Raw genomic sequence first — 25,499 nt, forward strand, 5'->3', positions numbered from 1 at the left:
GATTGTGATTATTTGTCAATTTGGTGATATTCTCCATACAACTTTTGGATACATTATTTGGTAATGGTGGGGTTGACCTAAACTGAAAATGTAGGTCTTTGATCATGGCTTGTTGGAACATAGAGACATGATGAGTCATAGGTGGCATAAAATAAGACCTGTGGTATTTGAATTCATCAGAGATCTTTGATGATTCTTGTTCCTGAAAAAATAATTTGAGGTTAAGAATTCTACAAAATGAAACAATATCTTGAACAAAACTTTCTTCTGAAACAAAAAAGCCAGGAATGAATCATAATCCTTTATTAAGAATATCAATTTCAGAGGAGGAGAGGACATGTGATGAGATGTTGGTAATGTTTACATTGGTTACTTTTTCACAAACATCTCTAATAAGGTTTCCATGTTGTCCACATCTTTTATGTTTTCTGCCCCCCCCCTCCTGCGTGTAAACCCTGACAGGTGGTGGAATTCCTTCTCTTTAATGCTGGTGAACCTGTGGCACCCCCTGAATCGGTGTCAGGACCTGAAGATGAATAATCATCAGCTGACGTGTCAGTGTTGTTAGATGTACCTTTTTTAAGGATAGATTTGGTCCGTTTCCTCTTGGGATTAGTACGGTTTAAAGGAGAAAAACATACATGTTTGCTTTTATTTTCAAAATTGAAGGGATCCCCTTTGGTGTAATCATCTAAATCCCTTTGGAACTTTTTCTTTTTTCTATCCTTTAACTGAGATTCCAATATCATAAGTTCCTTACTTATGTTCTTGATACTGTTTGTATATATGGTCTTACCCTCAAATTGCTTGGCCTTATCACTAAGAGAGGAAATAGATGTAATTTCTTGTTCAATGATTCTATTGTGAAAATTGGCCAATATTTCATCAAGTTTAAGGGATGTCTCTTGTTGAACTTCACTCCATTGTTTCAATAGGAGATCATCAGGAGAGTTAACCAATGGTTGGGTACTTACTCTTAACCCACGTGGAGTGATGCCTTTAAGTAAATATGCACAAAAAAGTTTGTAATGCTAAACATTGTTTCGCAAGGATCTCATGTGTTTGTTGAGATTTGAAAAAATATTTTCGCAATTGTCATGAATGCCTGTGTTACCAAGATCATCCAACCTTTCACCAAGAGGTCCAATCCCAAAGGCAGAAAGGTCATCTCTGTCGGAGGACAGACCAGTAAGTAAATGATGCAATTCCATGTTTCACTATACTTATGAGGACAAATGTCCAAAATGAGTAAAGACCAAGTTCAATGGACCTTAGCCGGTTCAATGTAGGATCAATAAGCAGTAGACCTATGTTATATTGTAAATAACATAAGTGAATGTAGAAATATCACTGAAAGGAACCATTCACATTGATTAGGTCTTTTGCCGGTCCAATATGAACCAATAAGTTTTAGGTCCAAAGCATCATTTGGCCTATTGCCCAAAGTGGTAGTTGGGTTGATATTAGTCAGCAGGCAAAAACTGACAAGGACCAAAATGATAGCTTAGGGTTAGGCTTGGATAAGTTTGATAGACCAATATCAATATGTAAATATAATAAAAAATATAAAAAATGACCACAAATATGCAGAATAAGTGCAATATTACAATTTTGCCAATTGTCCAATTACTAAACCTTATGAGAACATCATATGATAATGAATTGCACATATATGATGAAAAAATATATAATACATTTGAATAGAATAATATAGAGTCATTGAACAATAAATCAATCACAATAGAGTAGGTCTAAAGAGTGGCCAAGCAAAATATTGTGTGTCACAATGACCCATATGTTAGTGATTTAATATTAGCAAATATCTGACTCCAAAATTTCCAATGGTTAAACCCAAAGGGTGGGACCAATATTGACAGTATTGCTGAATTAAATGTAAAAAAAGACCATAAAAAACAAGAAGTGACAAGTATATGTGAAATGTGGGTAAATATCTATTTATATAACACTAATGTTACTGTTTAAACTGGCTAACACAACATCCATTTATTTAATCAACCCCTGGAAAAATAATAACTATAATAATGGTAATAAATAGCCCAGAAGTTGAACCTATGTCAAAAAATGGGAAATGCACCTGATAATCAATTGTCTATGGAAGTGTTCCAATTGGTATAACCCACAGTCATTGGTTAAATGTATTGTGATGTCCCAGAACAACAAATCTAAAGCATAAATGTACAACTGCCTGATATAGAACCACACGGCTCCAAAGGAATCACAATATTATAATGTTGTGATTCTAAATAATAGCCATACGGACGTCTGGATAACAAAAATGAAACATCTCCATTAAATACAAAAATGATCAACAATGTGAAGACTTCTTGTTCAAACAATATATATATATATATATATATATATATATATACATATATATATATATATATATATATATATATATATATATATATATATATGAGCTATGATAGGTACCTATAATCAGCATGTAAGATATCTGCCAAACATACAAATGGTCAAGACCAATAATACCAGAAAAACGCAGCGTTGCATTAACAAGGTGCTTTCTGTTCCAGGAAAGTAGCCATAAGTATCATGAAATATTCAATGAGTGTTAAAGGGTAAGACGTGTCAATATCCAAAATTTACCAAAGGAAATGATAATAACAAGCATCTATAATTGGGTGTGGAAAAATGCTGGGCTTTGTAATAAAAAATTTTTTAGTCAACATGTGCCCACTTGAGGCGACACCATTCCTACATCATAACAGTAGTACAGAACAGTGTACATATTGGTGTCAATTGACAAAAAGTGCCAGCATATAACTATAGTGCAAAACACCACCTACAAGGTGGAAACCAATTTCAAAGAGGCAAATGAATATGAACCTTATCAATTATTTGGCTCAGCCTATGAGTCTTATTCCAAAATGCAGTTGATGAAAACAACATATGACTATCCAAGAACTGAACCCAACACAATATTGATTAAAGAGTCCTATTACAACCTTAACTAGATGAAAGTATAGCTTGATATCATGATGTTAAGTCCTAATGCCAAAGCATAAAAAATGTAAAGTTGAAAATAATAGGACCCAGTCTCTGAATTATAAACCTTTTTTAAAAAAAAATTTTTAAAAAAGGGGGCCGACTCGTTACCCAGTATCACAATTCGCCTGTTGAAAAAACAAATAATAATGTCCTGTTGATATACATACTAGAAAAAATCCCTCGGTACAGCAGAACAAACCAAATGGGTGGTTTGAAAAAAGGTCCTAATAAACAGTTGTCCCATAAAACGACTACCCTCAAACATTTAAAACAATGCACATATTAATGACCATACATCCAAGCATAAACGTGGAGTGCAGAGCTCCTCTGCAAAGTGGAAAACAGTTTCAAAGAGACAAAAAAATGTAGAAGAAATAGTATGTGAACTATGTCAACTGGTCCGACTGACATAAATATTAAACAGAATGCTATGGTCAAAACCCAATATAATTGTTAGCAATTCACGAAACTTTGCACAACATATAATAAATGGAAAAACCTTTTTTAACCATTAGCTAGATCAAATATAGCTTATGTCATAATATAAAGTCCAAATGCCAAGGCGTTTAAGTTATAAAGATAAAAATGATAAGAACCAAGTCATAAATGAAAAATAAATGCCTTCCAATAGGCTGAAGACAATCTGCATTGATAAACAAGGAGAAACTGAAAAAATCAGTACTTTTTGATGTCTTACTGATGGCGTACGTACTAGATGGTGTCGCTTGATTAGAAAAAATGCATCATCATAAATAGGTTTCAACCACCTGTCGATTACTTTTCCAAAGGGGAAGTTTTTACTCTTACTTCCCGATATAATGGGACGGAATGGGGGGTCATCTAAATTCTTGTGTACTTTAGGAATCCCTACAATAGTAGCTAAAACCGGGAATTCGACTCTTAAAAAATTATAAATGTCTGTATCTATTCTATGATCCAGTAGATATTCTTCCAAGTATAAATCAATTCTCCGGTTGGCAATGTTTATTTAATTGATGGATGAAATTTCATAGTTCCCTGAATTGTTTAAAATATAAATTTTATGAATATACTCACTGGTATCATATAATACGATTCCCCCTCCCTTGTCAGGTATATACAGAGCTGTATTTTTGAAACACTGAAATATGAGCAAATACTAGTATTTTAGCTGTAAAATTTATTACTGTTTCCCATTTTTATACATTTTTAACATTTATATATTTTCACCCTTTCAGTGTATTTGTTTTTAATATTCTATTACCTGAAACCTTTTATGTGATTCTAAAATAAAATATAACTTTATATTACCAATTATGTTTATCTGCATAGTTTTATTAATTCTAGTAGTCTAATACTTGAATTGTTGAATATTAATGAGGTTAATTGATGCAGCAATGTGATTGGAAGGTTGTTATTATTTATTATACCATGACCCCCCAATAATATTCCAAAACGTGCACGCTGATTGGCCAGCGTGCACATTGTAAATCGACTTATACTAATGGAAAAAGGTCCGGTAGCCCGGACTTTTTCCATTAGTATAAGTCTCTTTTAAAACACTGTCTTGCTATGTTAAAAGAGTTTAACATAGCGAGACAGCTTTAAAATAAGCAATGGAGATCTCTGTTGCTTTTTTTAAAGCTGCCTCGCTATGTTAAACTCCTTTAACATAGCGACACAGTGTGTAAAAAGCAACGGAGATCTTGCTTTCTCCGTTGCTTTTTTTTAAACCTGTCTCACTATGTTAAATGGGTTTAACATAGCGAGACAGCTTTAAAATAAGCAATGGAGATCTCCGTTGCTTATTTTAAAGCTGTCTCACTATGTTAAACCCATTTAACATAGCAAGACAGGTTTAAAAAAAAAGCAATGGAGAAAGCAAGATCTCCATTGCTTTTTACTGTTTCGCTATGTTAAATGGGTTTAACATAGCGAGACAGCTTTAAAATAAGCAACGGACAGGCGTAGGCATGCGCAGTACATCAGAACTGCCGCGGATACCAGCCAGCTGCGGAAGGGCAGCAAAAAGGCATTATACAATGCCATTATTTAAGAAAAGTAATTATTTCTTTTCTTAAATAATGTCATAGTATAATAGCAATAACCCACTTCTGGGTGTGGGTAATGCGGGATTTACCCACGGTTGTCTTTGTTTGGTCCCGAGGGCGAACCATGCCAACCGTGGGTAAATCCCGCATTACCCACACCCAGGTGTGGGTTATTGCTATAAAGACTAATGTTCTTGGATATGGTGTTCTGAGGAAGTCTACTGTGTGTAGATGAAAGTGCTAAACCTGAAGTCAACAATAAACTAGTATTATTTATTTAGCTCCAGTCTGATTTTTTTGGGACCTGACACCACTGTTTTACTAGTAAATTGAGCTGATTTTTCAGTTGGAAACTGTTGGATTTTACTGGTTAATTTTGTGTAACAATTAGATCATCCACAAAACACAAAAACATATGACCAACATTTTGTTTTCTTGCTGTTAATGGTGAAGTACTTTTCCTTAAAAATGCAATTTTATGTCAACTAATCATTTAAATACACATACTACTGTTACAGAATAGCCATTTTTACACTTTAAGATGAATAGTGGTGCTCATTAAATAACATGCCTGGCTGGCTTTCTCTTCTTGATGCAATGCTCACATGTTCTGCAAATAGATCAAAATATTCCGAATACATAGCCAGGGCATGAAAATACATGACATGGCAACAAGTCACCCCAACCGAATGGCATCCATGCAGGGACACTGAAAAGGAATATTTTTGTTTATAAATCTGTTTATTAACTTCTTGTGACATGGAAGCTTTTCTTCCCAGGGTTCAACCGAAAAGAGGTTTCATACTCAGTCAGACTATACCTTCGGACATTCAGGCTGCCTGCTCTTCACTGTAAAACTCCCCCACAGTGAGTAAATTAGGAATCCCTTGCTCCCTACCATGTTGAGCTTTCATGAACGACTAAAATCTCAAACTATCTGCGGCATGATCTCCAGTTAATCTCATTAAGAGCAGTATATAATTATTACTGACCATGGGGTGGGTTAGGCCAATCTTTAACGAAGTAGGATAAGTTAGACAACAGGAACCACGGCACTTGGACCGGCTCAAAGAAACGTTCAAAATACTGAATTAAAATGTTACTTTGCAATGTACAAAATGAAAGTGCTAATGTTTTAACTTTTGTTTTCACTAAAGTTCATTTTAAAGTTTATTTCGGTCTCTAGAGTAACGTTTTAATTCAGTATTTTGAACATTTCTTTGAACTGGTCTGAGTACCATGGTTCCTGTTGCTTAGTATGTGTTGTTTGTTTTGCAAACAGGATAGCTTAATTAAGACCACAAAACGAGAAACTGGTTAGGGACAGGGACAGCTAGCCTAGTGCTTACCAATGAAAATAGAATGAAAAGGTTCACCTAAGAAACTTTACAATGCAGAGGGAGAATTCTGAAGCAAAAAAAAAAGAAATCTGAAATATAAACCATGAAGTGCAGACAGATTTTTTACTCTAACTATGTAATAACAGTATAAAAAGTAAACAGTTCACTCTTTACATTCAAAAATGTTATCACGACCAGATGAAGGGGCTGAGTAATCACATGGGAAAATTAGTTCCATCACTCAAGTCCTTCTTAGGCCAAAACCAGAAAAGATGTATCTAATCTTCTACACAGTACTAATGTGGTCAATCACTGTATCTATAATATGTGGAATTAAAAATAGGAATAATTATCTGAAGCGGACAATTTCCAACCAATAATGCTTCTTCTCACAACAAAAAATCATTCGAACTTCCATTTCATTGACTAATCAGTTATTTATCAAGGACTTTTTATTAACCTTTTAAAGACAATTTAAACAACATTCTGATAAAAAACGGCATCAGCATACGGTTTACTCCCTCGCACCCAACCGATAACCCGACTAAACCTCTATCAGTGACCAAAAACTGCAATGCCTCAAATCCATTTTTTTCAATAGAATCTCTTGAGTAACCACCAGTGTAATTAAGCTTACTAATGTAATTCTAAATGACATTACATTTGCATGCTGCAAATATGGGGAGTTTTATGAGTTTTCTTCTTTTAACAAGCACTTTTACATATTTTCTTGCTTCTGAGCAGCTGTCATTCTCTAACCAATGTAAGAAAAACACCCACTGATCATTGAAAATGGAATGGATCTTCCTACACAAAGTGTGTTTTTAAGTCAATGAAAGCACAGACTTATTTAAGGGATTTTATGGACAGAAATGACCCACCAAAAACTGTCAGTTAACACTTTTGGATATGGCGTTCTGTACTAGTCTAAAAAAAGATTCTCTCACAAGCAGTATGCAGACAATGAGGGGTTTTTTTTAAATGGCCTTCATACCTGTTATATGTATATGTACATGAAATTTATTCATTTGTTCCTAATGGATTTTTAACTGTATGCATATTTTACTTATATGTTTTTATATACATACATATTTTTTTCAAAAGCATCTTAAAAGCATTTTTATATATACACATATTTACATTTTTATTCTTGTGTTTATAATACATAGTTTAGGGTGTTGACATTTGCACAATCAGTTTTTATATGTATTTTTATATATTTTTTATATGTTGATATTTATACTGTTTTGTGCTGAAACATTTATGTGTAGTGTTTCAGACTTCTGTTCCAGAAGACTGCTTCAGACTTGGGAGTGGTTTTCACTAATCCAGGAAGTGATATCATGTAAGATTTCCTATTTAAAACAGTTTACTTCCTTAATTTCCTTGTATCTGATGAAGTTCCTGCTTTTATTTTTGGAACAAAAGTGCTTATACCTTCTTGCTTGTCTGAATAAAGAAAGCATCCTTATACTGAATTGTACTGAACTGGACATATTGGCTTGACTGAAAGCACACATTGGATTATTTCAGGGCTCACTGGCTCTCATTGTCTGCATACTGCTTGTGAGATGATTTTCTTGGTGGTTGGTGCATTTTTTCATCTTTTACTAAAAAAAGATTCTGCAGAACTGTGATAAATGGGCACAGAGAGGAGCACAATGTAGAACAATTCACAACAGCAGATTCAAAGCAATTCCCCTAAACAATGACATTTTGAGTTGAAATCCGAACCCAATTCAATTGCATAAAATTCACTGTGAATACCTTAATGAAAACTCTGTTCCAAGGAAAGAAATGAAGGTCATTCACTGACTAACTGATCCGATACACAACTAGCAGCAACATCACCACCCAAAGTTTGAAACTCCTGCCCCACCCTCATGAAACTTATATCATCACACATGCCCCTGCACATTGATAATGTTGCGGGATACGGTGGCGATGAGTGATGATGTCAGCAATAACTTAAAACTGTAAATAAAAAATAAAATAAAAAACCTGGGAATTAATGGGAACACTTGGAAATTCGTGGTACCACATTATTTTGCCCTCAAAACCGGTAAATACTGAGGAAATCGATATTGTTGAGTGGTATGAGCAGTTTGGATTCAGATCAGGATGCATCATGACTGGCCCAATGTTTGCAGTGAGACAGGTAGTTGAGAAGAAGCTAGAGATGAGGAAAGACTCCAAAAAGGAATTCTTAGACTTGTAGAAAGCATATGACAAGGTCCCAATAAAGCTGATTTGGGCAGTTCTGCAGTGGTTCAAAGTCCTAGAAACATTGGTAGAATTAGTGCAGGCTATGTATAAAGATCTAGTGACTGAAGTACGAATGGTGTTCAGTCTCACAGAGGGGATCCCAGAGGGAGAGGGTGTACATCAGTGTTCAGCTCTGAGTCCATTGTTGTTCATAAGGGTGAGGGATTACATTAGCAAACATGTTGGTGGGGACAGCAGGGAAAGCTTCCTGAATTATTAGTCCATTGTTTTGTGTAGCAATGAATGAGCCATGATAATGTTGTAATTGCTTTCTTTACATATGCTTCTCACTGAGTAATGCACCACCAGTACTGACACTGAGACACAGGGATACTGGAGTAGCTCTTGTGAAATACATATACTGGAATAACGGGTGTGTCTAGGTCAGTAGGGAGGTCTAGATAGAACAGGATAATAGCAACAACGGAGGTCTAGTAGAACTAAGCACAGACAGGAATAGTAGTAATAAGGCTTTGCAACCTTGCCAATATTATATGCATGATACAGAGCATAGGTATTAGTGAAAAGTAATGTAAAAATGGGAAGTTTAGACTTGGTACTATGGGAAAGGAGATAAAAGAGTATCAGTAATAAAGGGTAGTATGGGTTTGGTGGGAATGGTGTTGGTAAGGAACATACATTTATTTTGAAAACCAAACTGTGTAAAAAAACACTATGAATAAGTTATGACCACTTAAGTGAACAAACAGTGAATATTTGCCAGTAAAAGAACAATAGATATTATGTGCAGTATATGAACAACTGTTTAAATAAAAGTTTGGATGTTATCAGGAAGCCTAAGCAACAAAATGGCTGAATGCAGACATTATTTAGAAATGATTAAGAGAGACATGGTATTGTGTTTGGTGTCACTAAGAAAGACTGGATGGTATAAACTGAAAAAAGTGAATAGCCTGGCTCCTTGACACAGAGTGATAAAGCAATGACTATAACTCAGTGAGACTGAGTTGGTGGCTTCCCTATCATGGGAAAGGATATGCTGTACCAGCAAATCCAGCAAAAATGTTGAGATACTGCTGCTGGCAGTTATAGGATCTCATGGTTCAAGCTGTTGGCCAGAGTGAGAGACCCCCATGCATGCAGAGGCATGCATACTGAAGTGAGAGACCCCCAAGCATGCAGAGGCATGCATACTGAATCTCACTGCAGCCAGCAGTACTCATAAAAACACTGACTGAAATAAAGTGTGAGTTAGGTGAGGAGCAAGACCCTCACGTGAATGAAAGCCTGCATGATGCCCAACTCTGCTCTGTGAAGGAGAATGAACACACTAATGTGGCTGCCATCTGAGCCATGGAATGAATGAATGAGTCATAGGGTTGTTAACCTGGCTAAGGAAAAATGTGCCAGCTGTTGCTCTGAAGGGGGAACAAATGGGGCTTGAGGTTGCTGGGCTGTAAAGACCTGAAGCAAGAGAGTGAGAAAAAAAAAAAGAAACAAGTAAGCCATAATGCATAAAAGGGTAGGTGTTACTGGGAAATGAAGGAGCAGGCAGGAGTGTTGCAAGGCCTTACACCACAGGCACTTCATCATGACTAGAATGTCAGATTACAAAAAATGCTGTCAATAAAGTAATCATAAACTGTTTAACATTCTTGCAGCACTGTGGACTGTGTGCCACTGTTTGTGTCCAGTAAAATGGTCACTATTGTCCCCATGGGCACTCTATTTGCTGTTTTCCATTTGTGAGCTTGGAAGACAATAGAGAAAGGAAAAAACATGAGTTTTGTCAAAATCAAAATATTGTCCTTTTTTTCCAACATGGTATGACCCCATATTGATTATATAATCTACCAAGGGTATGGACTTGTTAAGGGCTTACCTCTCACATAAAACTTACCTATATGTGTGTCAGTTTATGATCTTGTATTCATGAAACATTCTAACAGAATGCCCAAGGCTCTATAGATTTTCCTGAGAAACAGGTGAAGAAATAATACAACACTTTTGTGCTTCTGCCCTCACCACCAATGACACTGATTTTTTTTGCCTGCTAACTGCCTTAACACATTATTAGTAGCCTGATACTTTCAGGTATTACCAACACACAGACCTTCTCATTCTGCCTTTCCAAATTAAGTACTTCTATGCCACCTAAATGATGATCCTGCATTAGTGAATCTGACATCTCTCTACTAATATACTGACAAATATATTAATTCCTGCAGGGTGCAATGTCACTTATAAATTGTGCCTTTTACTCTGCTATTAACAGTAACGTAAATAATAGTCATAAGTATTCTTCCAAAAGGGTTTGACAGCATAGCAATTTCTTTTCTTGACGTGTTTCTTGATTCTATGAATGAAAATATCAGGAAAAGATAAGCATTGCAGAGGTTAGATTGCCACTTTTCACTGAACCTGCTACCTTTTTCATCATCACAGCAGCTGCAAAAATTGGTGTTATTTATAACAATGGCAATTTTCTTCCTAGCATTTCTGCTGACATTATTAACAGAAATGCTTAGAGCAGTGGAGTAGTCCTGACCTCTGTAATGTTACATAGCTCTGCTTCGTCTAGTACGTGACACAGAGCAGACTAAAGAAACAATACTACTTAATAGCAATAAAAGCACTTTTCTTTCTTTTTTATGTCTATGAAACGTACCCACAAGTGATAAATACTTGCATGCATTATTTTTCCTTGATGTTCTTTATTTTTTTTTCAAAGTACATAGTGAACTATCTCAAAAGTGCTATATCACAATCTATAGGAAATATGATTACTTCTCTCTTTGGACTCTTTTTATTTTGTAAATAAAATAAGCTACTTCATTTTATTTACCTGTTGAACATTCAAAGGAGAAGAAATTTAACAGTTAATAATGTAAGTGAGGCAGTCCTGTGGGAATTGGCTGTCAGAAATCACTAGCAGTAAGCAGTAAACTTGAAATGATAAAGTGATACTACAACTCATGCTAGGCACTTTAATTAATTCAATTCCTGGGATAGTTTTAAAACATTGACTTTCACTTGTTTTCTCCAGAAGGATGCAAACGTGTATTAAAAAAGAATGAATGAAAAAATTGGAACTACATTGCAAGGTAGTTGACAGGTATGTCACCTTATATATTTATTGCTTCCAGTGCCACATATGTGCATTTGCATTTGGAAAAGACCTTCCCGAAGGTGCACCAACAAAACTAGAAGCTAGAAGTCAGACCTAGACTAACCACATAATGTGAGGACTTTATAATGAAGCTTTTCATTGTTTTAATTATCAGTTATGTTTCTTCACCAGAGGTTCATCATTTGCTGCAGAACATTCTAAGATGTATCAGCTGTTGGATTTATCTATTTCACGTATGGTTAAACTCACTTGCTCGGGTACACCAAACAAGACATCACTATACCACCAAAAAACTTTGCTCCTCCCCTCATTTTATCACACAGAGCAGCAGGGCAAAAGCATTTCTGACATACCAATTTAAATGGAAATTTCTAGCTTTTTTGCAGAACTAATATGGCTGCTAAAACTATACCCAATATCTAGGTAATTCTGACACTATTAACGACCCTATCAACTGATGGATAAGTGCATAACCACTTCTGGTTATCTGCAAGTCATCTCACGTCAAAGTTCTTTAGGAAGTTTGTACCATATGGCTGGGACCAGTTTATAAAAGTTGTTTTCAACATCTGATTTTTTTTTAAACATGACCTTTGTAATGGAGTACAGTCATCTTATCCTAATAGATTGCTTGGCCTGAAACCTTCATCTTGTTTTCTGTGCTGTAACATGTAATTTGCCAACTGACAAACTTTGCTTTCTACTGATAACTGCATGACAAAAGGATTGACTCTTCAACAGAGCTCATAAGAGATACAAACTTGTTGGGCTTATTTTTAGATGGCATATTTCTGTTGGTGTGTTGAGGCATCCATTATTGTGACTAGTTCATTCCTGGAGATGTCAGTTGCATTAATATTACTTGAATTGTGATGAGATTACAAGATTTTGCCTAGCTGATGATCCCCATCCTTTATCTTCAATAAATAACCCCAAAGTCCTCTTAATTTCAAACTTCATTTCAGTGACATTAAGGTGCTAAATATCTGTTGCCGCCTCACAGCAAGAGTTTCTCTGGTTCGATTCTCGACTGGGGTGCCTTCTGTGCGGAGTCTGCACATCTTCCCTGTGGTTGCGTGGGTTTCCTCTGGGTGCTCCGGTTTCCTCCCACATCCCAAAGACATGTTGTAGGTGGATTGGACACTCTAAAAATTGGCCCTAGGTGTGAGTGCATGCATGTGTGTGCCTTCTGTGGAAGGTTGGGCGCCGGGCTGGCAATTCAACACCGTAAAACTCCACTGCTAATCTTGAGTGGACAGGTGATCCACTGTGGCGACCCCTCATGGGGAAAAGCCGAAAGAAGAAGAAGGTGCTAAATATTTATTATAACCAGCAGCTCTAAGTACAGGTGAAATTTCTTCTGTATATTATTCATTATTTCCTGAGATGGTTAATTTTATTTTGTGTATTCATCTTTGACTCTATATTTCTTAGTCATTTTTACATTTTACTTTAGCTTTTCTTTACTGCTGCATAGTACAGACAATTAAGTACTTTAACAGACTTGATTTGGGTAGCACAAATGAACAACATTTAGAATTGTTGCCTCACATCACTCAGTTTCCCCAATTCATTTCTCTGATGGGGTGCCCTCTAAGAGAAGTTTTCATATCTTTCTTATATCTGTATATCTTTTGTCAGGCATTCCACTTTCCTTCCCCATTCCAAAGACATGCAAAAGGTGAATAATGATGGGTGTACATCCCACGATAGACTAGCATCCTGTCCAAGATTACATCTGCCTTTTTCCTACTGAGTAATGGAAAAGGCTCCTATTGCTACATTGAAGACTACACTAATACAAACCAGAATATTGCAGTTAAACAACTGAAAGCCCTGCATCAGAAAAATCTAGCACTATAAAAAAGTAAAAAAAAAAAACAAAACAAAAAAAACAAAAACAAAAAACAACAGATTAGGCATCTGAAGGTCTCAATAATGAAAACCTGCACAAAGATTTTTTGCAGATTACTGTGTTACACTGCAGCTTCCCATCATGGAAGCTTCTCTCTCCACAACCACCCTAAATTGCATAAAATAACTCCATGATCAGACAAAGTTGGGAGGTATCTGACCCCACATTCTGGGCTGTTGTCAAATAGAACAGTTGATTATGATACAATGATAATGTCAGTGCTTCATTAATGAAACAATTTAATGTTATTTCAGTGATTGAAGATTACATGAAATCCTCTCAACAATAAGGCCTTCAAAAGTGAGATATACTACCAGCTTTGGTTCCTCTATATTTCCAAATTGGATAAAACAGGTTGTCAGAAATTAATGTGTGAATGCGAGAGATGCAATTATACAGCCAAACTGGAGGCTAAGCTGTCTCCACCCAAGACTGGAACAGACAGTCAAGAGGAGAAGATTAACACTTGCACCACAACTCCAGCTACACATAGACCTACTAAACCAGCACTGGCAAAAAATACACATAAATACACAAAATCATACTCGGAGGCTCTAAATAAAAACCTGCAAAACCAACAGAGACCTCCAAAGCAGACACCCAAACAATTTACACCTCCCGTCACAAACCAGACAACACATAAAACACAAAATCAGTGTGCCACACAATCACAGCCCTTAAGGTGAAATAACATACCTAACACACTAGTAATATGTGACTCTATAGTCAGGCACACTGACGTCTCACTCACTAGGCTGGACAAGCAGAAGGATACTGTTAGCTGCCTGTCGGGAGCCAGAATCCGCCACACAACACAAGCACTCAAGTCACTCCAGAACAAGTACAAATACGACTCTGTCATTGTTCATGTTGGTGTGAATGACCTGAGACATACCTCCCTGGACTACATGAAAAGAGACATGGAAGAGTTCTCTGATCATGTAGCCCAGGCTGGTATGACCCTGACCCTAAGTAGCATCCTGCCCTCACCAAAAATGATACCTCAGTATAAAGAAAAAATGATTAAGCTTCTGCTGTCATTCAAAGGGGATCCAGTGTCTTTCAGCCTGAGACAACATGCTCGACAAGCCACGTTGCTTCACAAGAGACAGCTTGCACCTGTCACCCCAGCTTTCAAATACTGGCCAAGGCTCTTGCTGCCCCCAATGTGCCTTTTTTAGGCAAGGCTCAAAAGTCAAACCCACCTCCATAAACAGCACAATTAACAAAAAACTGAGGGTTATGCTACTCAATGCCAGGAGTTTAAATCTCAAAATGCATGCGCTCGAAGCACTCCTCAGTATGGAGAACGTCGACATCTGTGCAGTAACTGAAACTTGGTTCAAGGCTCCAGACAGCACCCCAGCACTACCAGGCTACAACTCATACCACACATTTCGGCCACAGAACACGGACCGAAATACAAAAGGAGGGGGGTGTATCCATATTCAACAAGGATACCTACACTTCCAGGTTAGTGGTGCGGCATGATAACTCTGAGATCATTCATGTGCAACTAACATCGGGCAAATCTGCAATGCAAATTGTGGCCTGCTACAGATCATCCTCCATGACCCAGGACCACCACTCCACCTTTCTGGAGACACTGGAAAACATGAAGGTCCTACCGAACACCCTGATATTGGGCGATTTCAATTACCCTACCATTAACTGGGAAAATTACTGGAGTACAAACTCCCAGGCACAGCGCTTCCTGGACTTCATCAACTCAAATGCCCTGGATCAGCTGGTAAACTCCCATCACCAACATGGGTGACAGGTGTTCCACACCGGAGGTCAACCCATCACTGGTTAGATCAGACCATAAACTAATCACTCTGGATGTCCACACCCCACCACCACCCCCAACTAAGGAAACCACAGAAAAAACTTTTCTAAAGCAAACTTCACCTTGCTTAAGACAGAGACGGTAAGTTTCACAGCCCCCATGCTAAAGGATAACGCTGCCCAAGATGCAGAAACCTTTACAAATGCACTCTATGAGCATCTACAAGGATGCATGGATCATGCCATCCCTAGCAAAACCAAGGCTCACTTCTCTAAGAGAAGGAAACCAGTCTGGTGGATCCTTGCCATAAACAGGCTATACAATAGAAAGAGGAAACTAGTTCAGAAAAACAGCAAATCCCAAGAAGGAAAGACATCCCTGATCAGTATCAGTAAGAAACTAAGGTCCCTCATAAAATCATCCAAGGCTAACTTTGAAAGAAAAATAGCCAAGGACTCAAAAGATAACAACAAAGCCTTCTTTAGCTATGTTAAGAATCTAAGTGGCAACTCATAGATATGCACTGAACTTGCGCAAAATAGCACAAAATATACTGAACCTACTGATACTGCCGACATCCTGGCAGATAGATTCAGTGCAAACTTCACCCCACTCTCACCCCCAAAAGGGTCCACAACAATACCAGAAAAGGGTAGTGTCCTGGAAATCACAGACTCACAGGTGAAAACAGCCCTTTCAAAAGCCAAAAACACAGTGTCAATGGGGCCAGATGGTGTCCCAGGCTGCTTCTTGCACAAACTACAGAACGAAATAACCCCCCACCTAAACACGCTGTTCAACTTCAGCCTCTCCACAGGCTACATGCCCATAGAATGGCACATGGCAATGGTTATTCCTCTACACAAAGGAGGCGTCCCAACTGACCCTGGTAACTATCGCCCAATAAGCCTGACTAGCCTGGTCTGCAAGGCTATGGAGCACATCATCATGGAACTCATTAACAAAGACATTGGGAACCTCCAAACACTTGACCTGACCCAGTTCGGCTTTGTTAAGGGCAGACCATGTTTACTAAACCTGGTTGACTTCTTCGAGACAGTCACCAAGGCCATAGACGAGGGAAAGGTGGTTCACACAGCCTACCTTGACCTCGCCAAGGCTTTCGACACCATTTCCTACTTGGGTATTACAGAAAAACTCACCAGCCTGAACATAAACCCCTATGTCATGAGATGAGTTGCCAACTGGCTTACAGACAGAACTCACACAGTAAGAATAGCGGGCTCCAGATCCAACTCTAAACCAGTCACAAGTGGTGTCCCACAAGGCTTGGTCCAGGGACCCCTACTGTTCAGCATATACTTCTCAGAAGTACAGGCAAACACAGGAGGACTATGGCTAACCAAGTTCGCTGATGACTGCAAATTGGGAGCCATAATTCACTCTCTGGCTGACACAGACATCCTCCAAAAGGGGCCTTACTGAGATGAACACCTGGTGTCAAAGTCATGGCCTCAAGCTAAATGCCTAAAAATGCATAGTCATCCCATTTGGGAAAAACAAAACACCCACAAATTACCACATAGGTGGCAGCCCCCTTAATACAGAAGAGATAATAAGAGATCTGGAGACCCAGGTAGATTTTAATCTCTCCTTTGACAATCATATTGCCAAAGTAGCTAGGAAATCCTTCTATGTGGCCCATCTAATTACTAAAGGGTTCACATCTAGAAATAAAGAGGTTATAGTGCCCCTCTACTCATAACTCATCAGACCCATCATAGAGTACAATGCCCCATTTGGGATGTACCTCACAAGACACTTCCAACATCTGGAAAGACCACAAAAGTACATCTTCAAGAGGATTACTGACCTCAGACATTTGTCCTATACAGCCCGATTGAAAAAACTCCAGCTGTACTCAGTGGCATATTGCTTACTGAGAGGTAATCTCTGCCTGACTTACAAAGCCATGTCCAACTCAGAATTGATGGACATGCTCCACCTAAAGAAAATCCAAGTCACTGCAAGCCACGCGCTCTAGTGAGCTAAACCTTGCCACAACAAAAAATAGAACATACTGGAGGGATAGATTCCTGTCATAGAGACTCCCCGTGCTTTGGAATAAAATTCCAAACTACATTAGGCAGAGCCCCTCACTAACACTCTTCAAGAGAAACCTTGATGAGTGGATGGGTAACAGAAAATACACCCCTGGGATCACTTCATTGGATCTGCTTTTCAGAGGATCAGTTAATTAATGGGGCAGCGAAAGCCGACACACTCTGGCTAGGCTTATAAATGCTCTCGGGAAGATAGCCTGGTACCTACCTATGACCCTAATTATTTTAGCACATTGAAACATTACATCTTGGGCATGAAGACTGTTCTGTGACATTCCTTTGCAAATCATCTGTCACTAATGCAGAAGGGGTATTTAACATGCACATATTAATTATTCCATAAAGCTGATACTCTGCTTTGGTTATGAAATATAATGAAAAAAGTGTTTTTTTATTATTTTGTTAATGCCCATTAGTGCAGAGTGCATACGTATTCATGAGCAACTGGAATCACCTAGATATCAGAGTATAAATGAGTACTCAGGGAATTTGGTGGGGTTGCAAAACATGTCAGAATCTCTGAGCTGGCAAGGTTAATAGTTAAAGTGGCAATGCAGCATTTGTGAACAGGCATCTCATGGTCCCAAGAGAAGTACTGCTTACATCAAATACCACTTACACAATATTGTGTTTTCTAAGCATATAAATAATATCACTAGCACAGCACTGTGTCTTTTCAGTTTTATATTACTTCAGCAAGGACTGCAAAGTTATGCAAAATGATTGTTAATCAGCTAGCACAGATTTACTTCCTCCCCTTTACAATATGCATAACATTTTAACACACTGAAAGATTACTGGACTAAATTATATGTCCCCACTTATGGTTGCCATCTTTTCAGATGCCCAAAGTGGGACATTTTTGTGGAAATATGAAATTCTGCACGACAAGTTCTACCTACAGCCAGCGCAAAAGGCAGAACATTACTTTTTGCTAAAGTAAAAGCATATTGTTGTAGAGTTTGAGCTACTTATGCTGTTCCTTATAATATTTAAGTGTTTTAGATACAAAATAACAGTTTTATACAGCTAATAAAGGAAACATAAGAATTTTTTTCTCATAAAATCTTAGGACACTTGCCATTTTCATTTTTTTCACAAGACACAAGTGCCCAAATAAAGTTTGTCCTGCGCAAAGAGGGATATGTGGCAGTCCTATCCCCACTACCTCATATTGTCTCATTTTATCGACCAGACATCATTAACTAGTACTGCTGCAGTTCCTGTATAGTACAAAGCCAACATATGGATCATTAACTAGTTTGTTAACCAGGTTAATGAGCTGCACCAGAGGACAATTTTAACTGACAATCTAAGCTAAAGGTATCACATAGAGACAGAAAAACATACAGAATAACTGCAAGAATAAGGTTTTAATAAACAAAATAAAATTACTAACTGCAACAGTAGTAAATCATGCAGTCAGTGATATGGATGATAAATGTACCAACATGTATATTGGACTTTAGCTTATAGAGGAGCCGGCACTGATGTGCAAGAAGTTATTCCTAGTTCTGTGGATCTCCCAAAAGGAGAGGATTATTTTACAGTGTTCATCAAAGAAAAAAAGAATCTTAAAGAAGGAGAATCTGATAAAGGATTCAGGGACACCTAAAATATTTTTGTACCAACCAGTGTTACATTGCATGCTTACCCACTAACTCAAACTGATGTAAATATTTTTTTTTCTTGTCTGACTTTCTTCCTGTACAGCAAGTTAATTTTTATTGATTGATACCCACTCAAGCATTAAGTTAATTATTTATGTCTTATGATTTAATAAATTCTATTTGTATATAAATTTCTACCTGATGCATGCAAGCCGTTTAATTTTAGTTTTACTGAAACCTAGAATAACAGATTTGGAAAGGAGACAAATAAGTGTTGAACCAGTTATTTTAACCTAGAGATAAAATTATATCAAATACTAAAAATTACTACATTCCATCCTAGTTGTTCTGACAGTATAATTATGGGGGTAGCACCTTGTACATGTATTAAAATAAAACTGATTCTTAACTGGCAAAAACCTGTTCTGGAATTTTGTATTATTTTTACTGTCTTGCTTTAAAATTATGTTATTGCTTCTCTCAAGTTTTTAGATAACACTGTTAACCTTTTGGTAACTGTGGAGACTGGTCTGGAAAATGCAGAAACGCAGGCTGCATGCATGTCTACAACTGAGCTGATTATGATGTTGGTCCCCTCATTAGGAAAATGCAGCAGGCACTGGTATGAAGATATCTGTAGAAGTCCGTAACTTAGAGGTACAGCTCAAACTGAAAGTGAAATGCGAGAAAGGCTTTGATGCCACAGAGACTTGCTGCTAGCTCAGGTTAGAGATTTGGAATCTTGCCTATTTAGAAAGGAGGCTTTTTAACAGGTATACAGAGTAATATGGATTACCTAAAGAACTGTCAGTCTGAATTTCAGGAACAGAGACAAAGTGATCTAGGGCACATAACACTGCAAACAGATAAGATGAAGTCAGAGTTGATAATCAGAATAGAAAGAAGTGGGGGGCGTGGCCAAGGATGAACACAAGATAGCAGCAGATTTCTTCAGCTCCACCAATTTCATTACACTGACAGGAATTAATTACTTAAAAAATTAATTTTTTAAGTAATTTTCTTTCTAAATATGTTTGTTTTATATAGTTCTTGAACTATATCTAAAAAAGAAAGGAAATTTTAACAATATTCCTGTCAGAAATCACTTTGGAAATTTTCCTGTCAGTTTATCAGTCTGAAATGAGTTCCAGTAAGACAAATTCTCAAGACTCCAGCATCAAGAAAGAACTTCAGTCTCTGATAACTATAATCCAGCAACTTACTGCTAAGATGGATAAAATGGATACTAAAATAGATACCTTCATAGAAAAACTACAAAACAAATAGACTTGTTACATATAGACCTGCAACAACAGAAGATCCAGATGACAGGCATCGAAGAAGCTGTGAATGACATGGAAAATAGAATCCAAGAAGAGGAAATCAACATTGAGTTTCTGCTGAAACAAAATACACATTTACAAACAAAGCTGGATGACCTGGAAAATAGATCTAGGCGCAATAACATTAGGATTTTTGGACTGCCAGAAAATATTGAAGGTAACAATATTACTTTTTTAACAACATGGCTCCCTAAAACTTTAGACTTACCAGAAGCATTCTCTTTTGGTATCGAAAGAGCACATAGATCTATAGCTAATACTAACTCTAACAAAAACTATCCTAGATCAGTTATAGTTAGATTTCTATCATCTTTTGATAAAGAGATGGTTCTTAAATCTGCTTGGGCTAAAGCTCCTGTTAAGATTAATGAGACAACTGTGCGTTTTGACAATGACTATTCTTCCTTGGTAATAGCTAAAAGAAAAGTTTTTCTGCCACTAATAAGGGAGCTTAAAAAAGCACAGTTTAAAACATACCTTTTGTTTCCTGCCAAGCTAAAAATCTTCCTTCCTGATGGTCCTAAAATTTTTGATGACTTAGACTCTGCTTTACTGTTTATCAAAAAAAATAAAATTTTGGATAAAATAGAGGAAATGGAATGGGCTAGTCCTTCATTAAAGAGACTGGCAACTGAAACTTCGTGGAAGACTTCAGAGAAGAAGAAGAGACTAAAAAACAAATGATTTGTTCTATGTTTTTTTTTTCTCTCATCATTTTACTTCATTATTAATCTTTTTAAATATAGTTCCTGCATTTCCAGAAAGCCACAAATATTCTGAAAAAGATTTAATCAAAGTTATTCTCTGTGTGCAAAGAAATGTTTTGTTTCATAACCAGTCAAAATATCTGAGGAACTAATAAGCTATTATTCAATGTGTTTCTCTTTCTGAAAAAGAGAAGTAAGGTCAGTAATTTGATAGATTTTTTTTTCTCTTTTTTTTTCTCCTTTTCTTCTTTTCTTTGTTCAAACAATGACATTCTATTTAGATTATGTAGTGGGTAAAGGGTGGGGGAGGGCAGGGAGAGAAGAGTAATGAAAATATGATTAATTAATAACATATTTATTCCTTGTAAAAAGTTTATATGTTCTTCAAATGCTATTCCTAATTATACTTTCTTGATTATATGCTTATGCTTGTTTGTAAATAATCTGTCATGCTTTAACTAATAATAATTAGAACTAAATAATAGTAAATAATATGTTTTATTTTTAACTCTATTAATATAAACAGTAAGTAATATTCCATTGTATATACTTCTTATAGCTTTCTCTTATATTTTTTTTTTATTTCTGCTTTACACTCTTTTATTTTCTACTCTCTTTTTCTTTTCTTTATTCTTTCTCTTTATTTTTTTTTTCTTCATATTAATATATAGAAATGCTTTTGATCATATAGACACAGTAAATAATAAGATTTGCATAAAAATTGAGTTGGGACAAAAATATTGAGTTTTATTACTTATTAATAACTTTGGGCTTAATTTCACTTACATAGAGGCTGTAATAACCTGTAAAATATATCGCAAATGTTTTGTCATGTTTAGATGCATTTACACTGCTAAATGAATGTTTGTCACTAGTTTTTAACAAGTTTCCCACCAAAATGTTAAGGGAGACAATCTGGGATGTCGCTACCTCATGAACAGTGTCCTCGAGTTGTTTCAAAAGCTTCAACTCTTAGAATTCTCACAGAGAAGCTGAAAGCAGTCAATTTGACCTTTGACCCAGATATCACACTGTCACATCACAGATTCAGGAAGAACACTCTACCAGGAAGTAGAACTGATGCAAATGCGACTATGTGAAGGAAAATGAACTCTTTAACATCTAAATGTGAGTTATTTTATATAATTACTTAAATATCTATGTTATAATTCATAAAATATGTCAGTTATAATGATTTTAAATGATGCAGTTTCTTGTAGTAAGTAAATGTCTTATTTTAGAAGGCATAGAAAATGAAACATTTATTCAAGTGTTTTTGAAAATCTACTTGATTGCAGCATACTAATCTGTGTTAAAACTTATGTTCCAAACATATACATTACTATAACTCATTTAATTCATCTGATTGACAAGCATAAATAACTTTATAATTCTATTCTGGAAGAAATTGTCATGTGATATATTTTAAAGCAGTAGTATAGACATACAAAATACAGATGGCTTCTTTTACAATAATGCAAGTGTTTCTGAGAATTTGCATAACTATGCAGTATGATTTATAACAATTTCTATAAATATAATATTTTATTCTATTGACAATAATGAGTATGAGTAAAATGCTCATATACAAGCAATTCAAGGTTTTTTTTGGAAGCTGTTGACTGCATTTACACGACAGAAAATAGATGCATCTTAATATATGTAATGTCTGAACCATATTAGCCAAAGTTTTTGATTTAAATGAATGTTAGAACTTATTTTTACATACTTTGAATAAAATAATATGTAAATATGCCTTCCTTTTTTTTTTTTCTCTCTCTTTCTTTTACTCTCTCTCCCTCTTTCACGTCTTTTATTTCTCTCTCTCCTCTTGGTTCCTAATATCAAGATTATTTGAATGCTATTTGAATACAAGTGTATTATATTACATAGATGTATATAGTAGTATGAATAGTTTTTTAAAAAAAAAAGTTTATTTTAGTTTATATGATGCTGTTTTATCAAATGTGTAGTCTTGTCTTGCTAGATAATTGAATTGAAAGCTGTTAATTTAAGTTAAATATAACCAGTATTAAATTGATAAGGTGGAAGCTGAGGTACTGCTGCTTAGGGTAGGGGGTTAACTTGAGTGGCAAATACTACTCTAAGTTGGAGTTTTTAACTCCAGGCTGGATGCAAGGTTTAATCCTTACATTATTTTCACTTGTTCATTGTTATATGTATATAGTTTTGACATCCACAATATATTTTGTACACTCATTGTCACTACAAACAAAATTGAATCCTATACAAAATCCCATAAGAGATTCAATAAATACAGCTATATTTAAAGGTACACCTAAAGGAGGAGATGTAACATTACTTATGTTATTTGTTATTTTGATCATAAGATTCTTAAGTTTTAAAAATGCCAAATGACATATTTAAAAGGAATTTCTTTAAACATTAATGGATTGAATAATCCGTGTAAAAGGGCAAGCCTAATAAGATACATTAATTTACATAAGGCCAACTTAGTCTTCCTGCAAGAAACTCATCTCTTGAAAAAAGATATTGATAAACTAGCCACAAACAAATATACAGTATTGGTTAGTTCAGAGCACACTCAGAAAAAAGAGGAGTGGCTATTTTATGGAATAAAAGTATGCCCATTCCTAAAACCATTAAGTCTTATCAGGATGACAAAGGAATGTTTTGTATGGTTACAATACAAATTAATGGGAAGACTTACACTTTAATTAATGTATATTGGATACCTGGAATTGGTATTAATACAGTGAAACATCATCTTGATAAGATCATATCATTCTCTATAGGAGATATTATTTTAGCTGGTGACTTTAATTGTATACTACATGAAAGTGATACTACCACTATAGGAAAAAGAAGAATTACATCTAATGCAAAACATTTAAATGATTTTGCTAATTCTTATCATTTGAATGATATTAATAATCAGATAGATTCAAAATCATTACCATACACCTTTTTTCTAACAGATACAAAACTTATTCAAAAATAGATAGGGTCTTTATTTCTAACCAGATGGTAACAGATTTAATTAATTCCAAAATCATTTCATGTCCTATATCTGATCATAATTCAATTGCTTTTGAATTCATGATAACAAATACTCATAATGTTCAGATCAAAAGGATACCAGCATACTTAACTCAACTAAAAGACTATAAAGAATATATACTTTCAGAAGTAAAACATTTTTAGACATAAATAATACTCCTGAAGTCTCCATTGTCTATGTTTGGGATGCCTTAAAATCATATCTATATGGACAAAGTATCAGATGGTATAATAATAAAAGGAAATCTTGGGATAAGGAATTGTTAGATATTCAAAGTAAATTAGACTCTTATAAACATAATAATAAAGAAAATATTATGGACAAGAAAGTTATTGAAGAAATAAACAAACTAAATGAGAAATACAAAGAAATTTTAACTCGTAAAGTTAAAATAACTTTAGAGAAATACAAGTTTTTGTCTTATTCAATAACCCCCAAATACTTACATAGACTTAAAAATAAAACAAAAAGGTTGAATAAACAAAACCATATCAAAGAAATCTTTTCTCTAAGGAAAAAGAAGAATGTTTCTAGTATACCAGAAATACTAGATGAATTTAGAAATCACTTTCACAAAATTAACCATAATAACATTAACATGGAACCTAAAGATAAAATAAAGGAGTTTATAACCACAAACATGAATAAAAAGCTTAATAAACAACAGATTAAACTATTGGACAAAAGTATTTCATATACGGAGGTTATTACACAAATAAATAAGCTTAAATCAAACAAAGCACTGGGTAATGATGGTATTATACCAGAGATATATAAAATCCTTTCTAAAAGTACATATTCATTAATACATAAGGTTTTATTTGGGCCCAAACTGAGTTAATAACCCCCATCTTGGCAATATACATTTATTTCGCCAATTTTAAAACCTAATAAAGATCCAACTAGATGTACTTCATATTGGCCCATCTCATTACTTAATGTTGATTATAAAATGTTTATGAGTATTTTTGCTGATAGATTGAAGACAATCATCCCCGGCATTATAGATATAGACCAGACAGGCTTCATTGTAAATAGAAATACTTTTGATAATATAAGAAGAACTTTAACATTAATTGATTTTGCAAATAGGAAAAATAAATATTTAACACTTATTAGTCTTGATATAAGTTCAGCATTTGATTCAGTAAGTTGGGACTATCTGTTTACCTTACTGAAGTGCATAAACTTCTCAGATGCATTTGTAAATCTAATTGAGCATTTATACAAAGGAACATTTGCTTATATTAAG

General features: G+C 35.5%; 1 protein-coding gene across 1 annotated transcript in view; it reads right to left on the reverse strand.

Annotated features, from left to right (window-relative positions):
• Positions 1-25,499, reverse strand: part of LOC122813494 (leucine-rich repeat-containing protein 7-like) — a 638,320-nt gene that overhangs the window by 438,082 nt on the left and 174,739 nt on the right. The window lies entirely within an intron of this gene.

Source organism: Protopterus annectens, chromosome 10.part0 (assembly GCF_019279795.1).
Source record: "Protopterus annectens isolate FY-2018-M chromosome 10.part0, PAN1.0, whole genome shotgun sequence".
Lineage (NCBI taxonomy): Eukaryota > Metazoa > Chordata > Ceratodontiformes > Protopteridae > Protopterus > Protopterus annectens.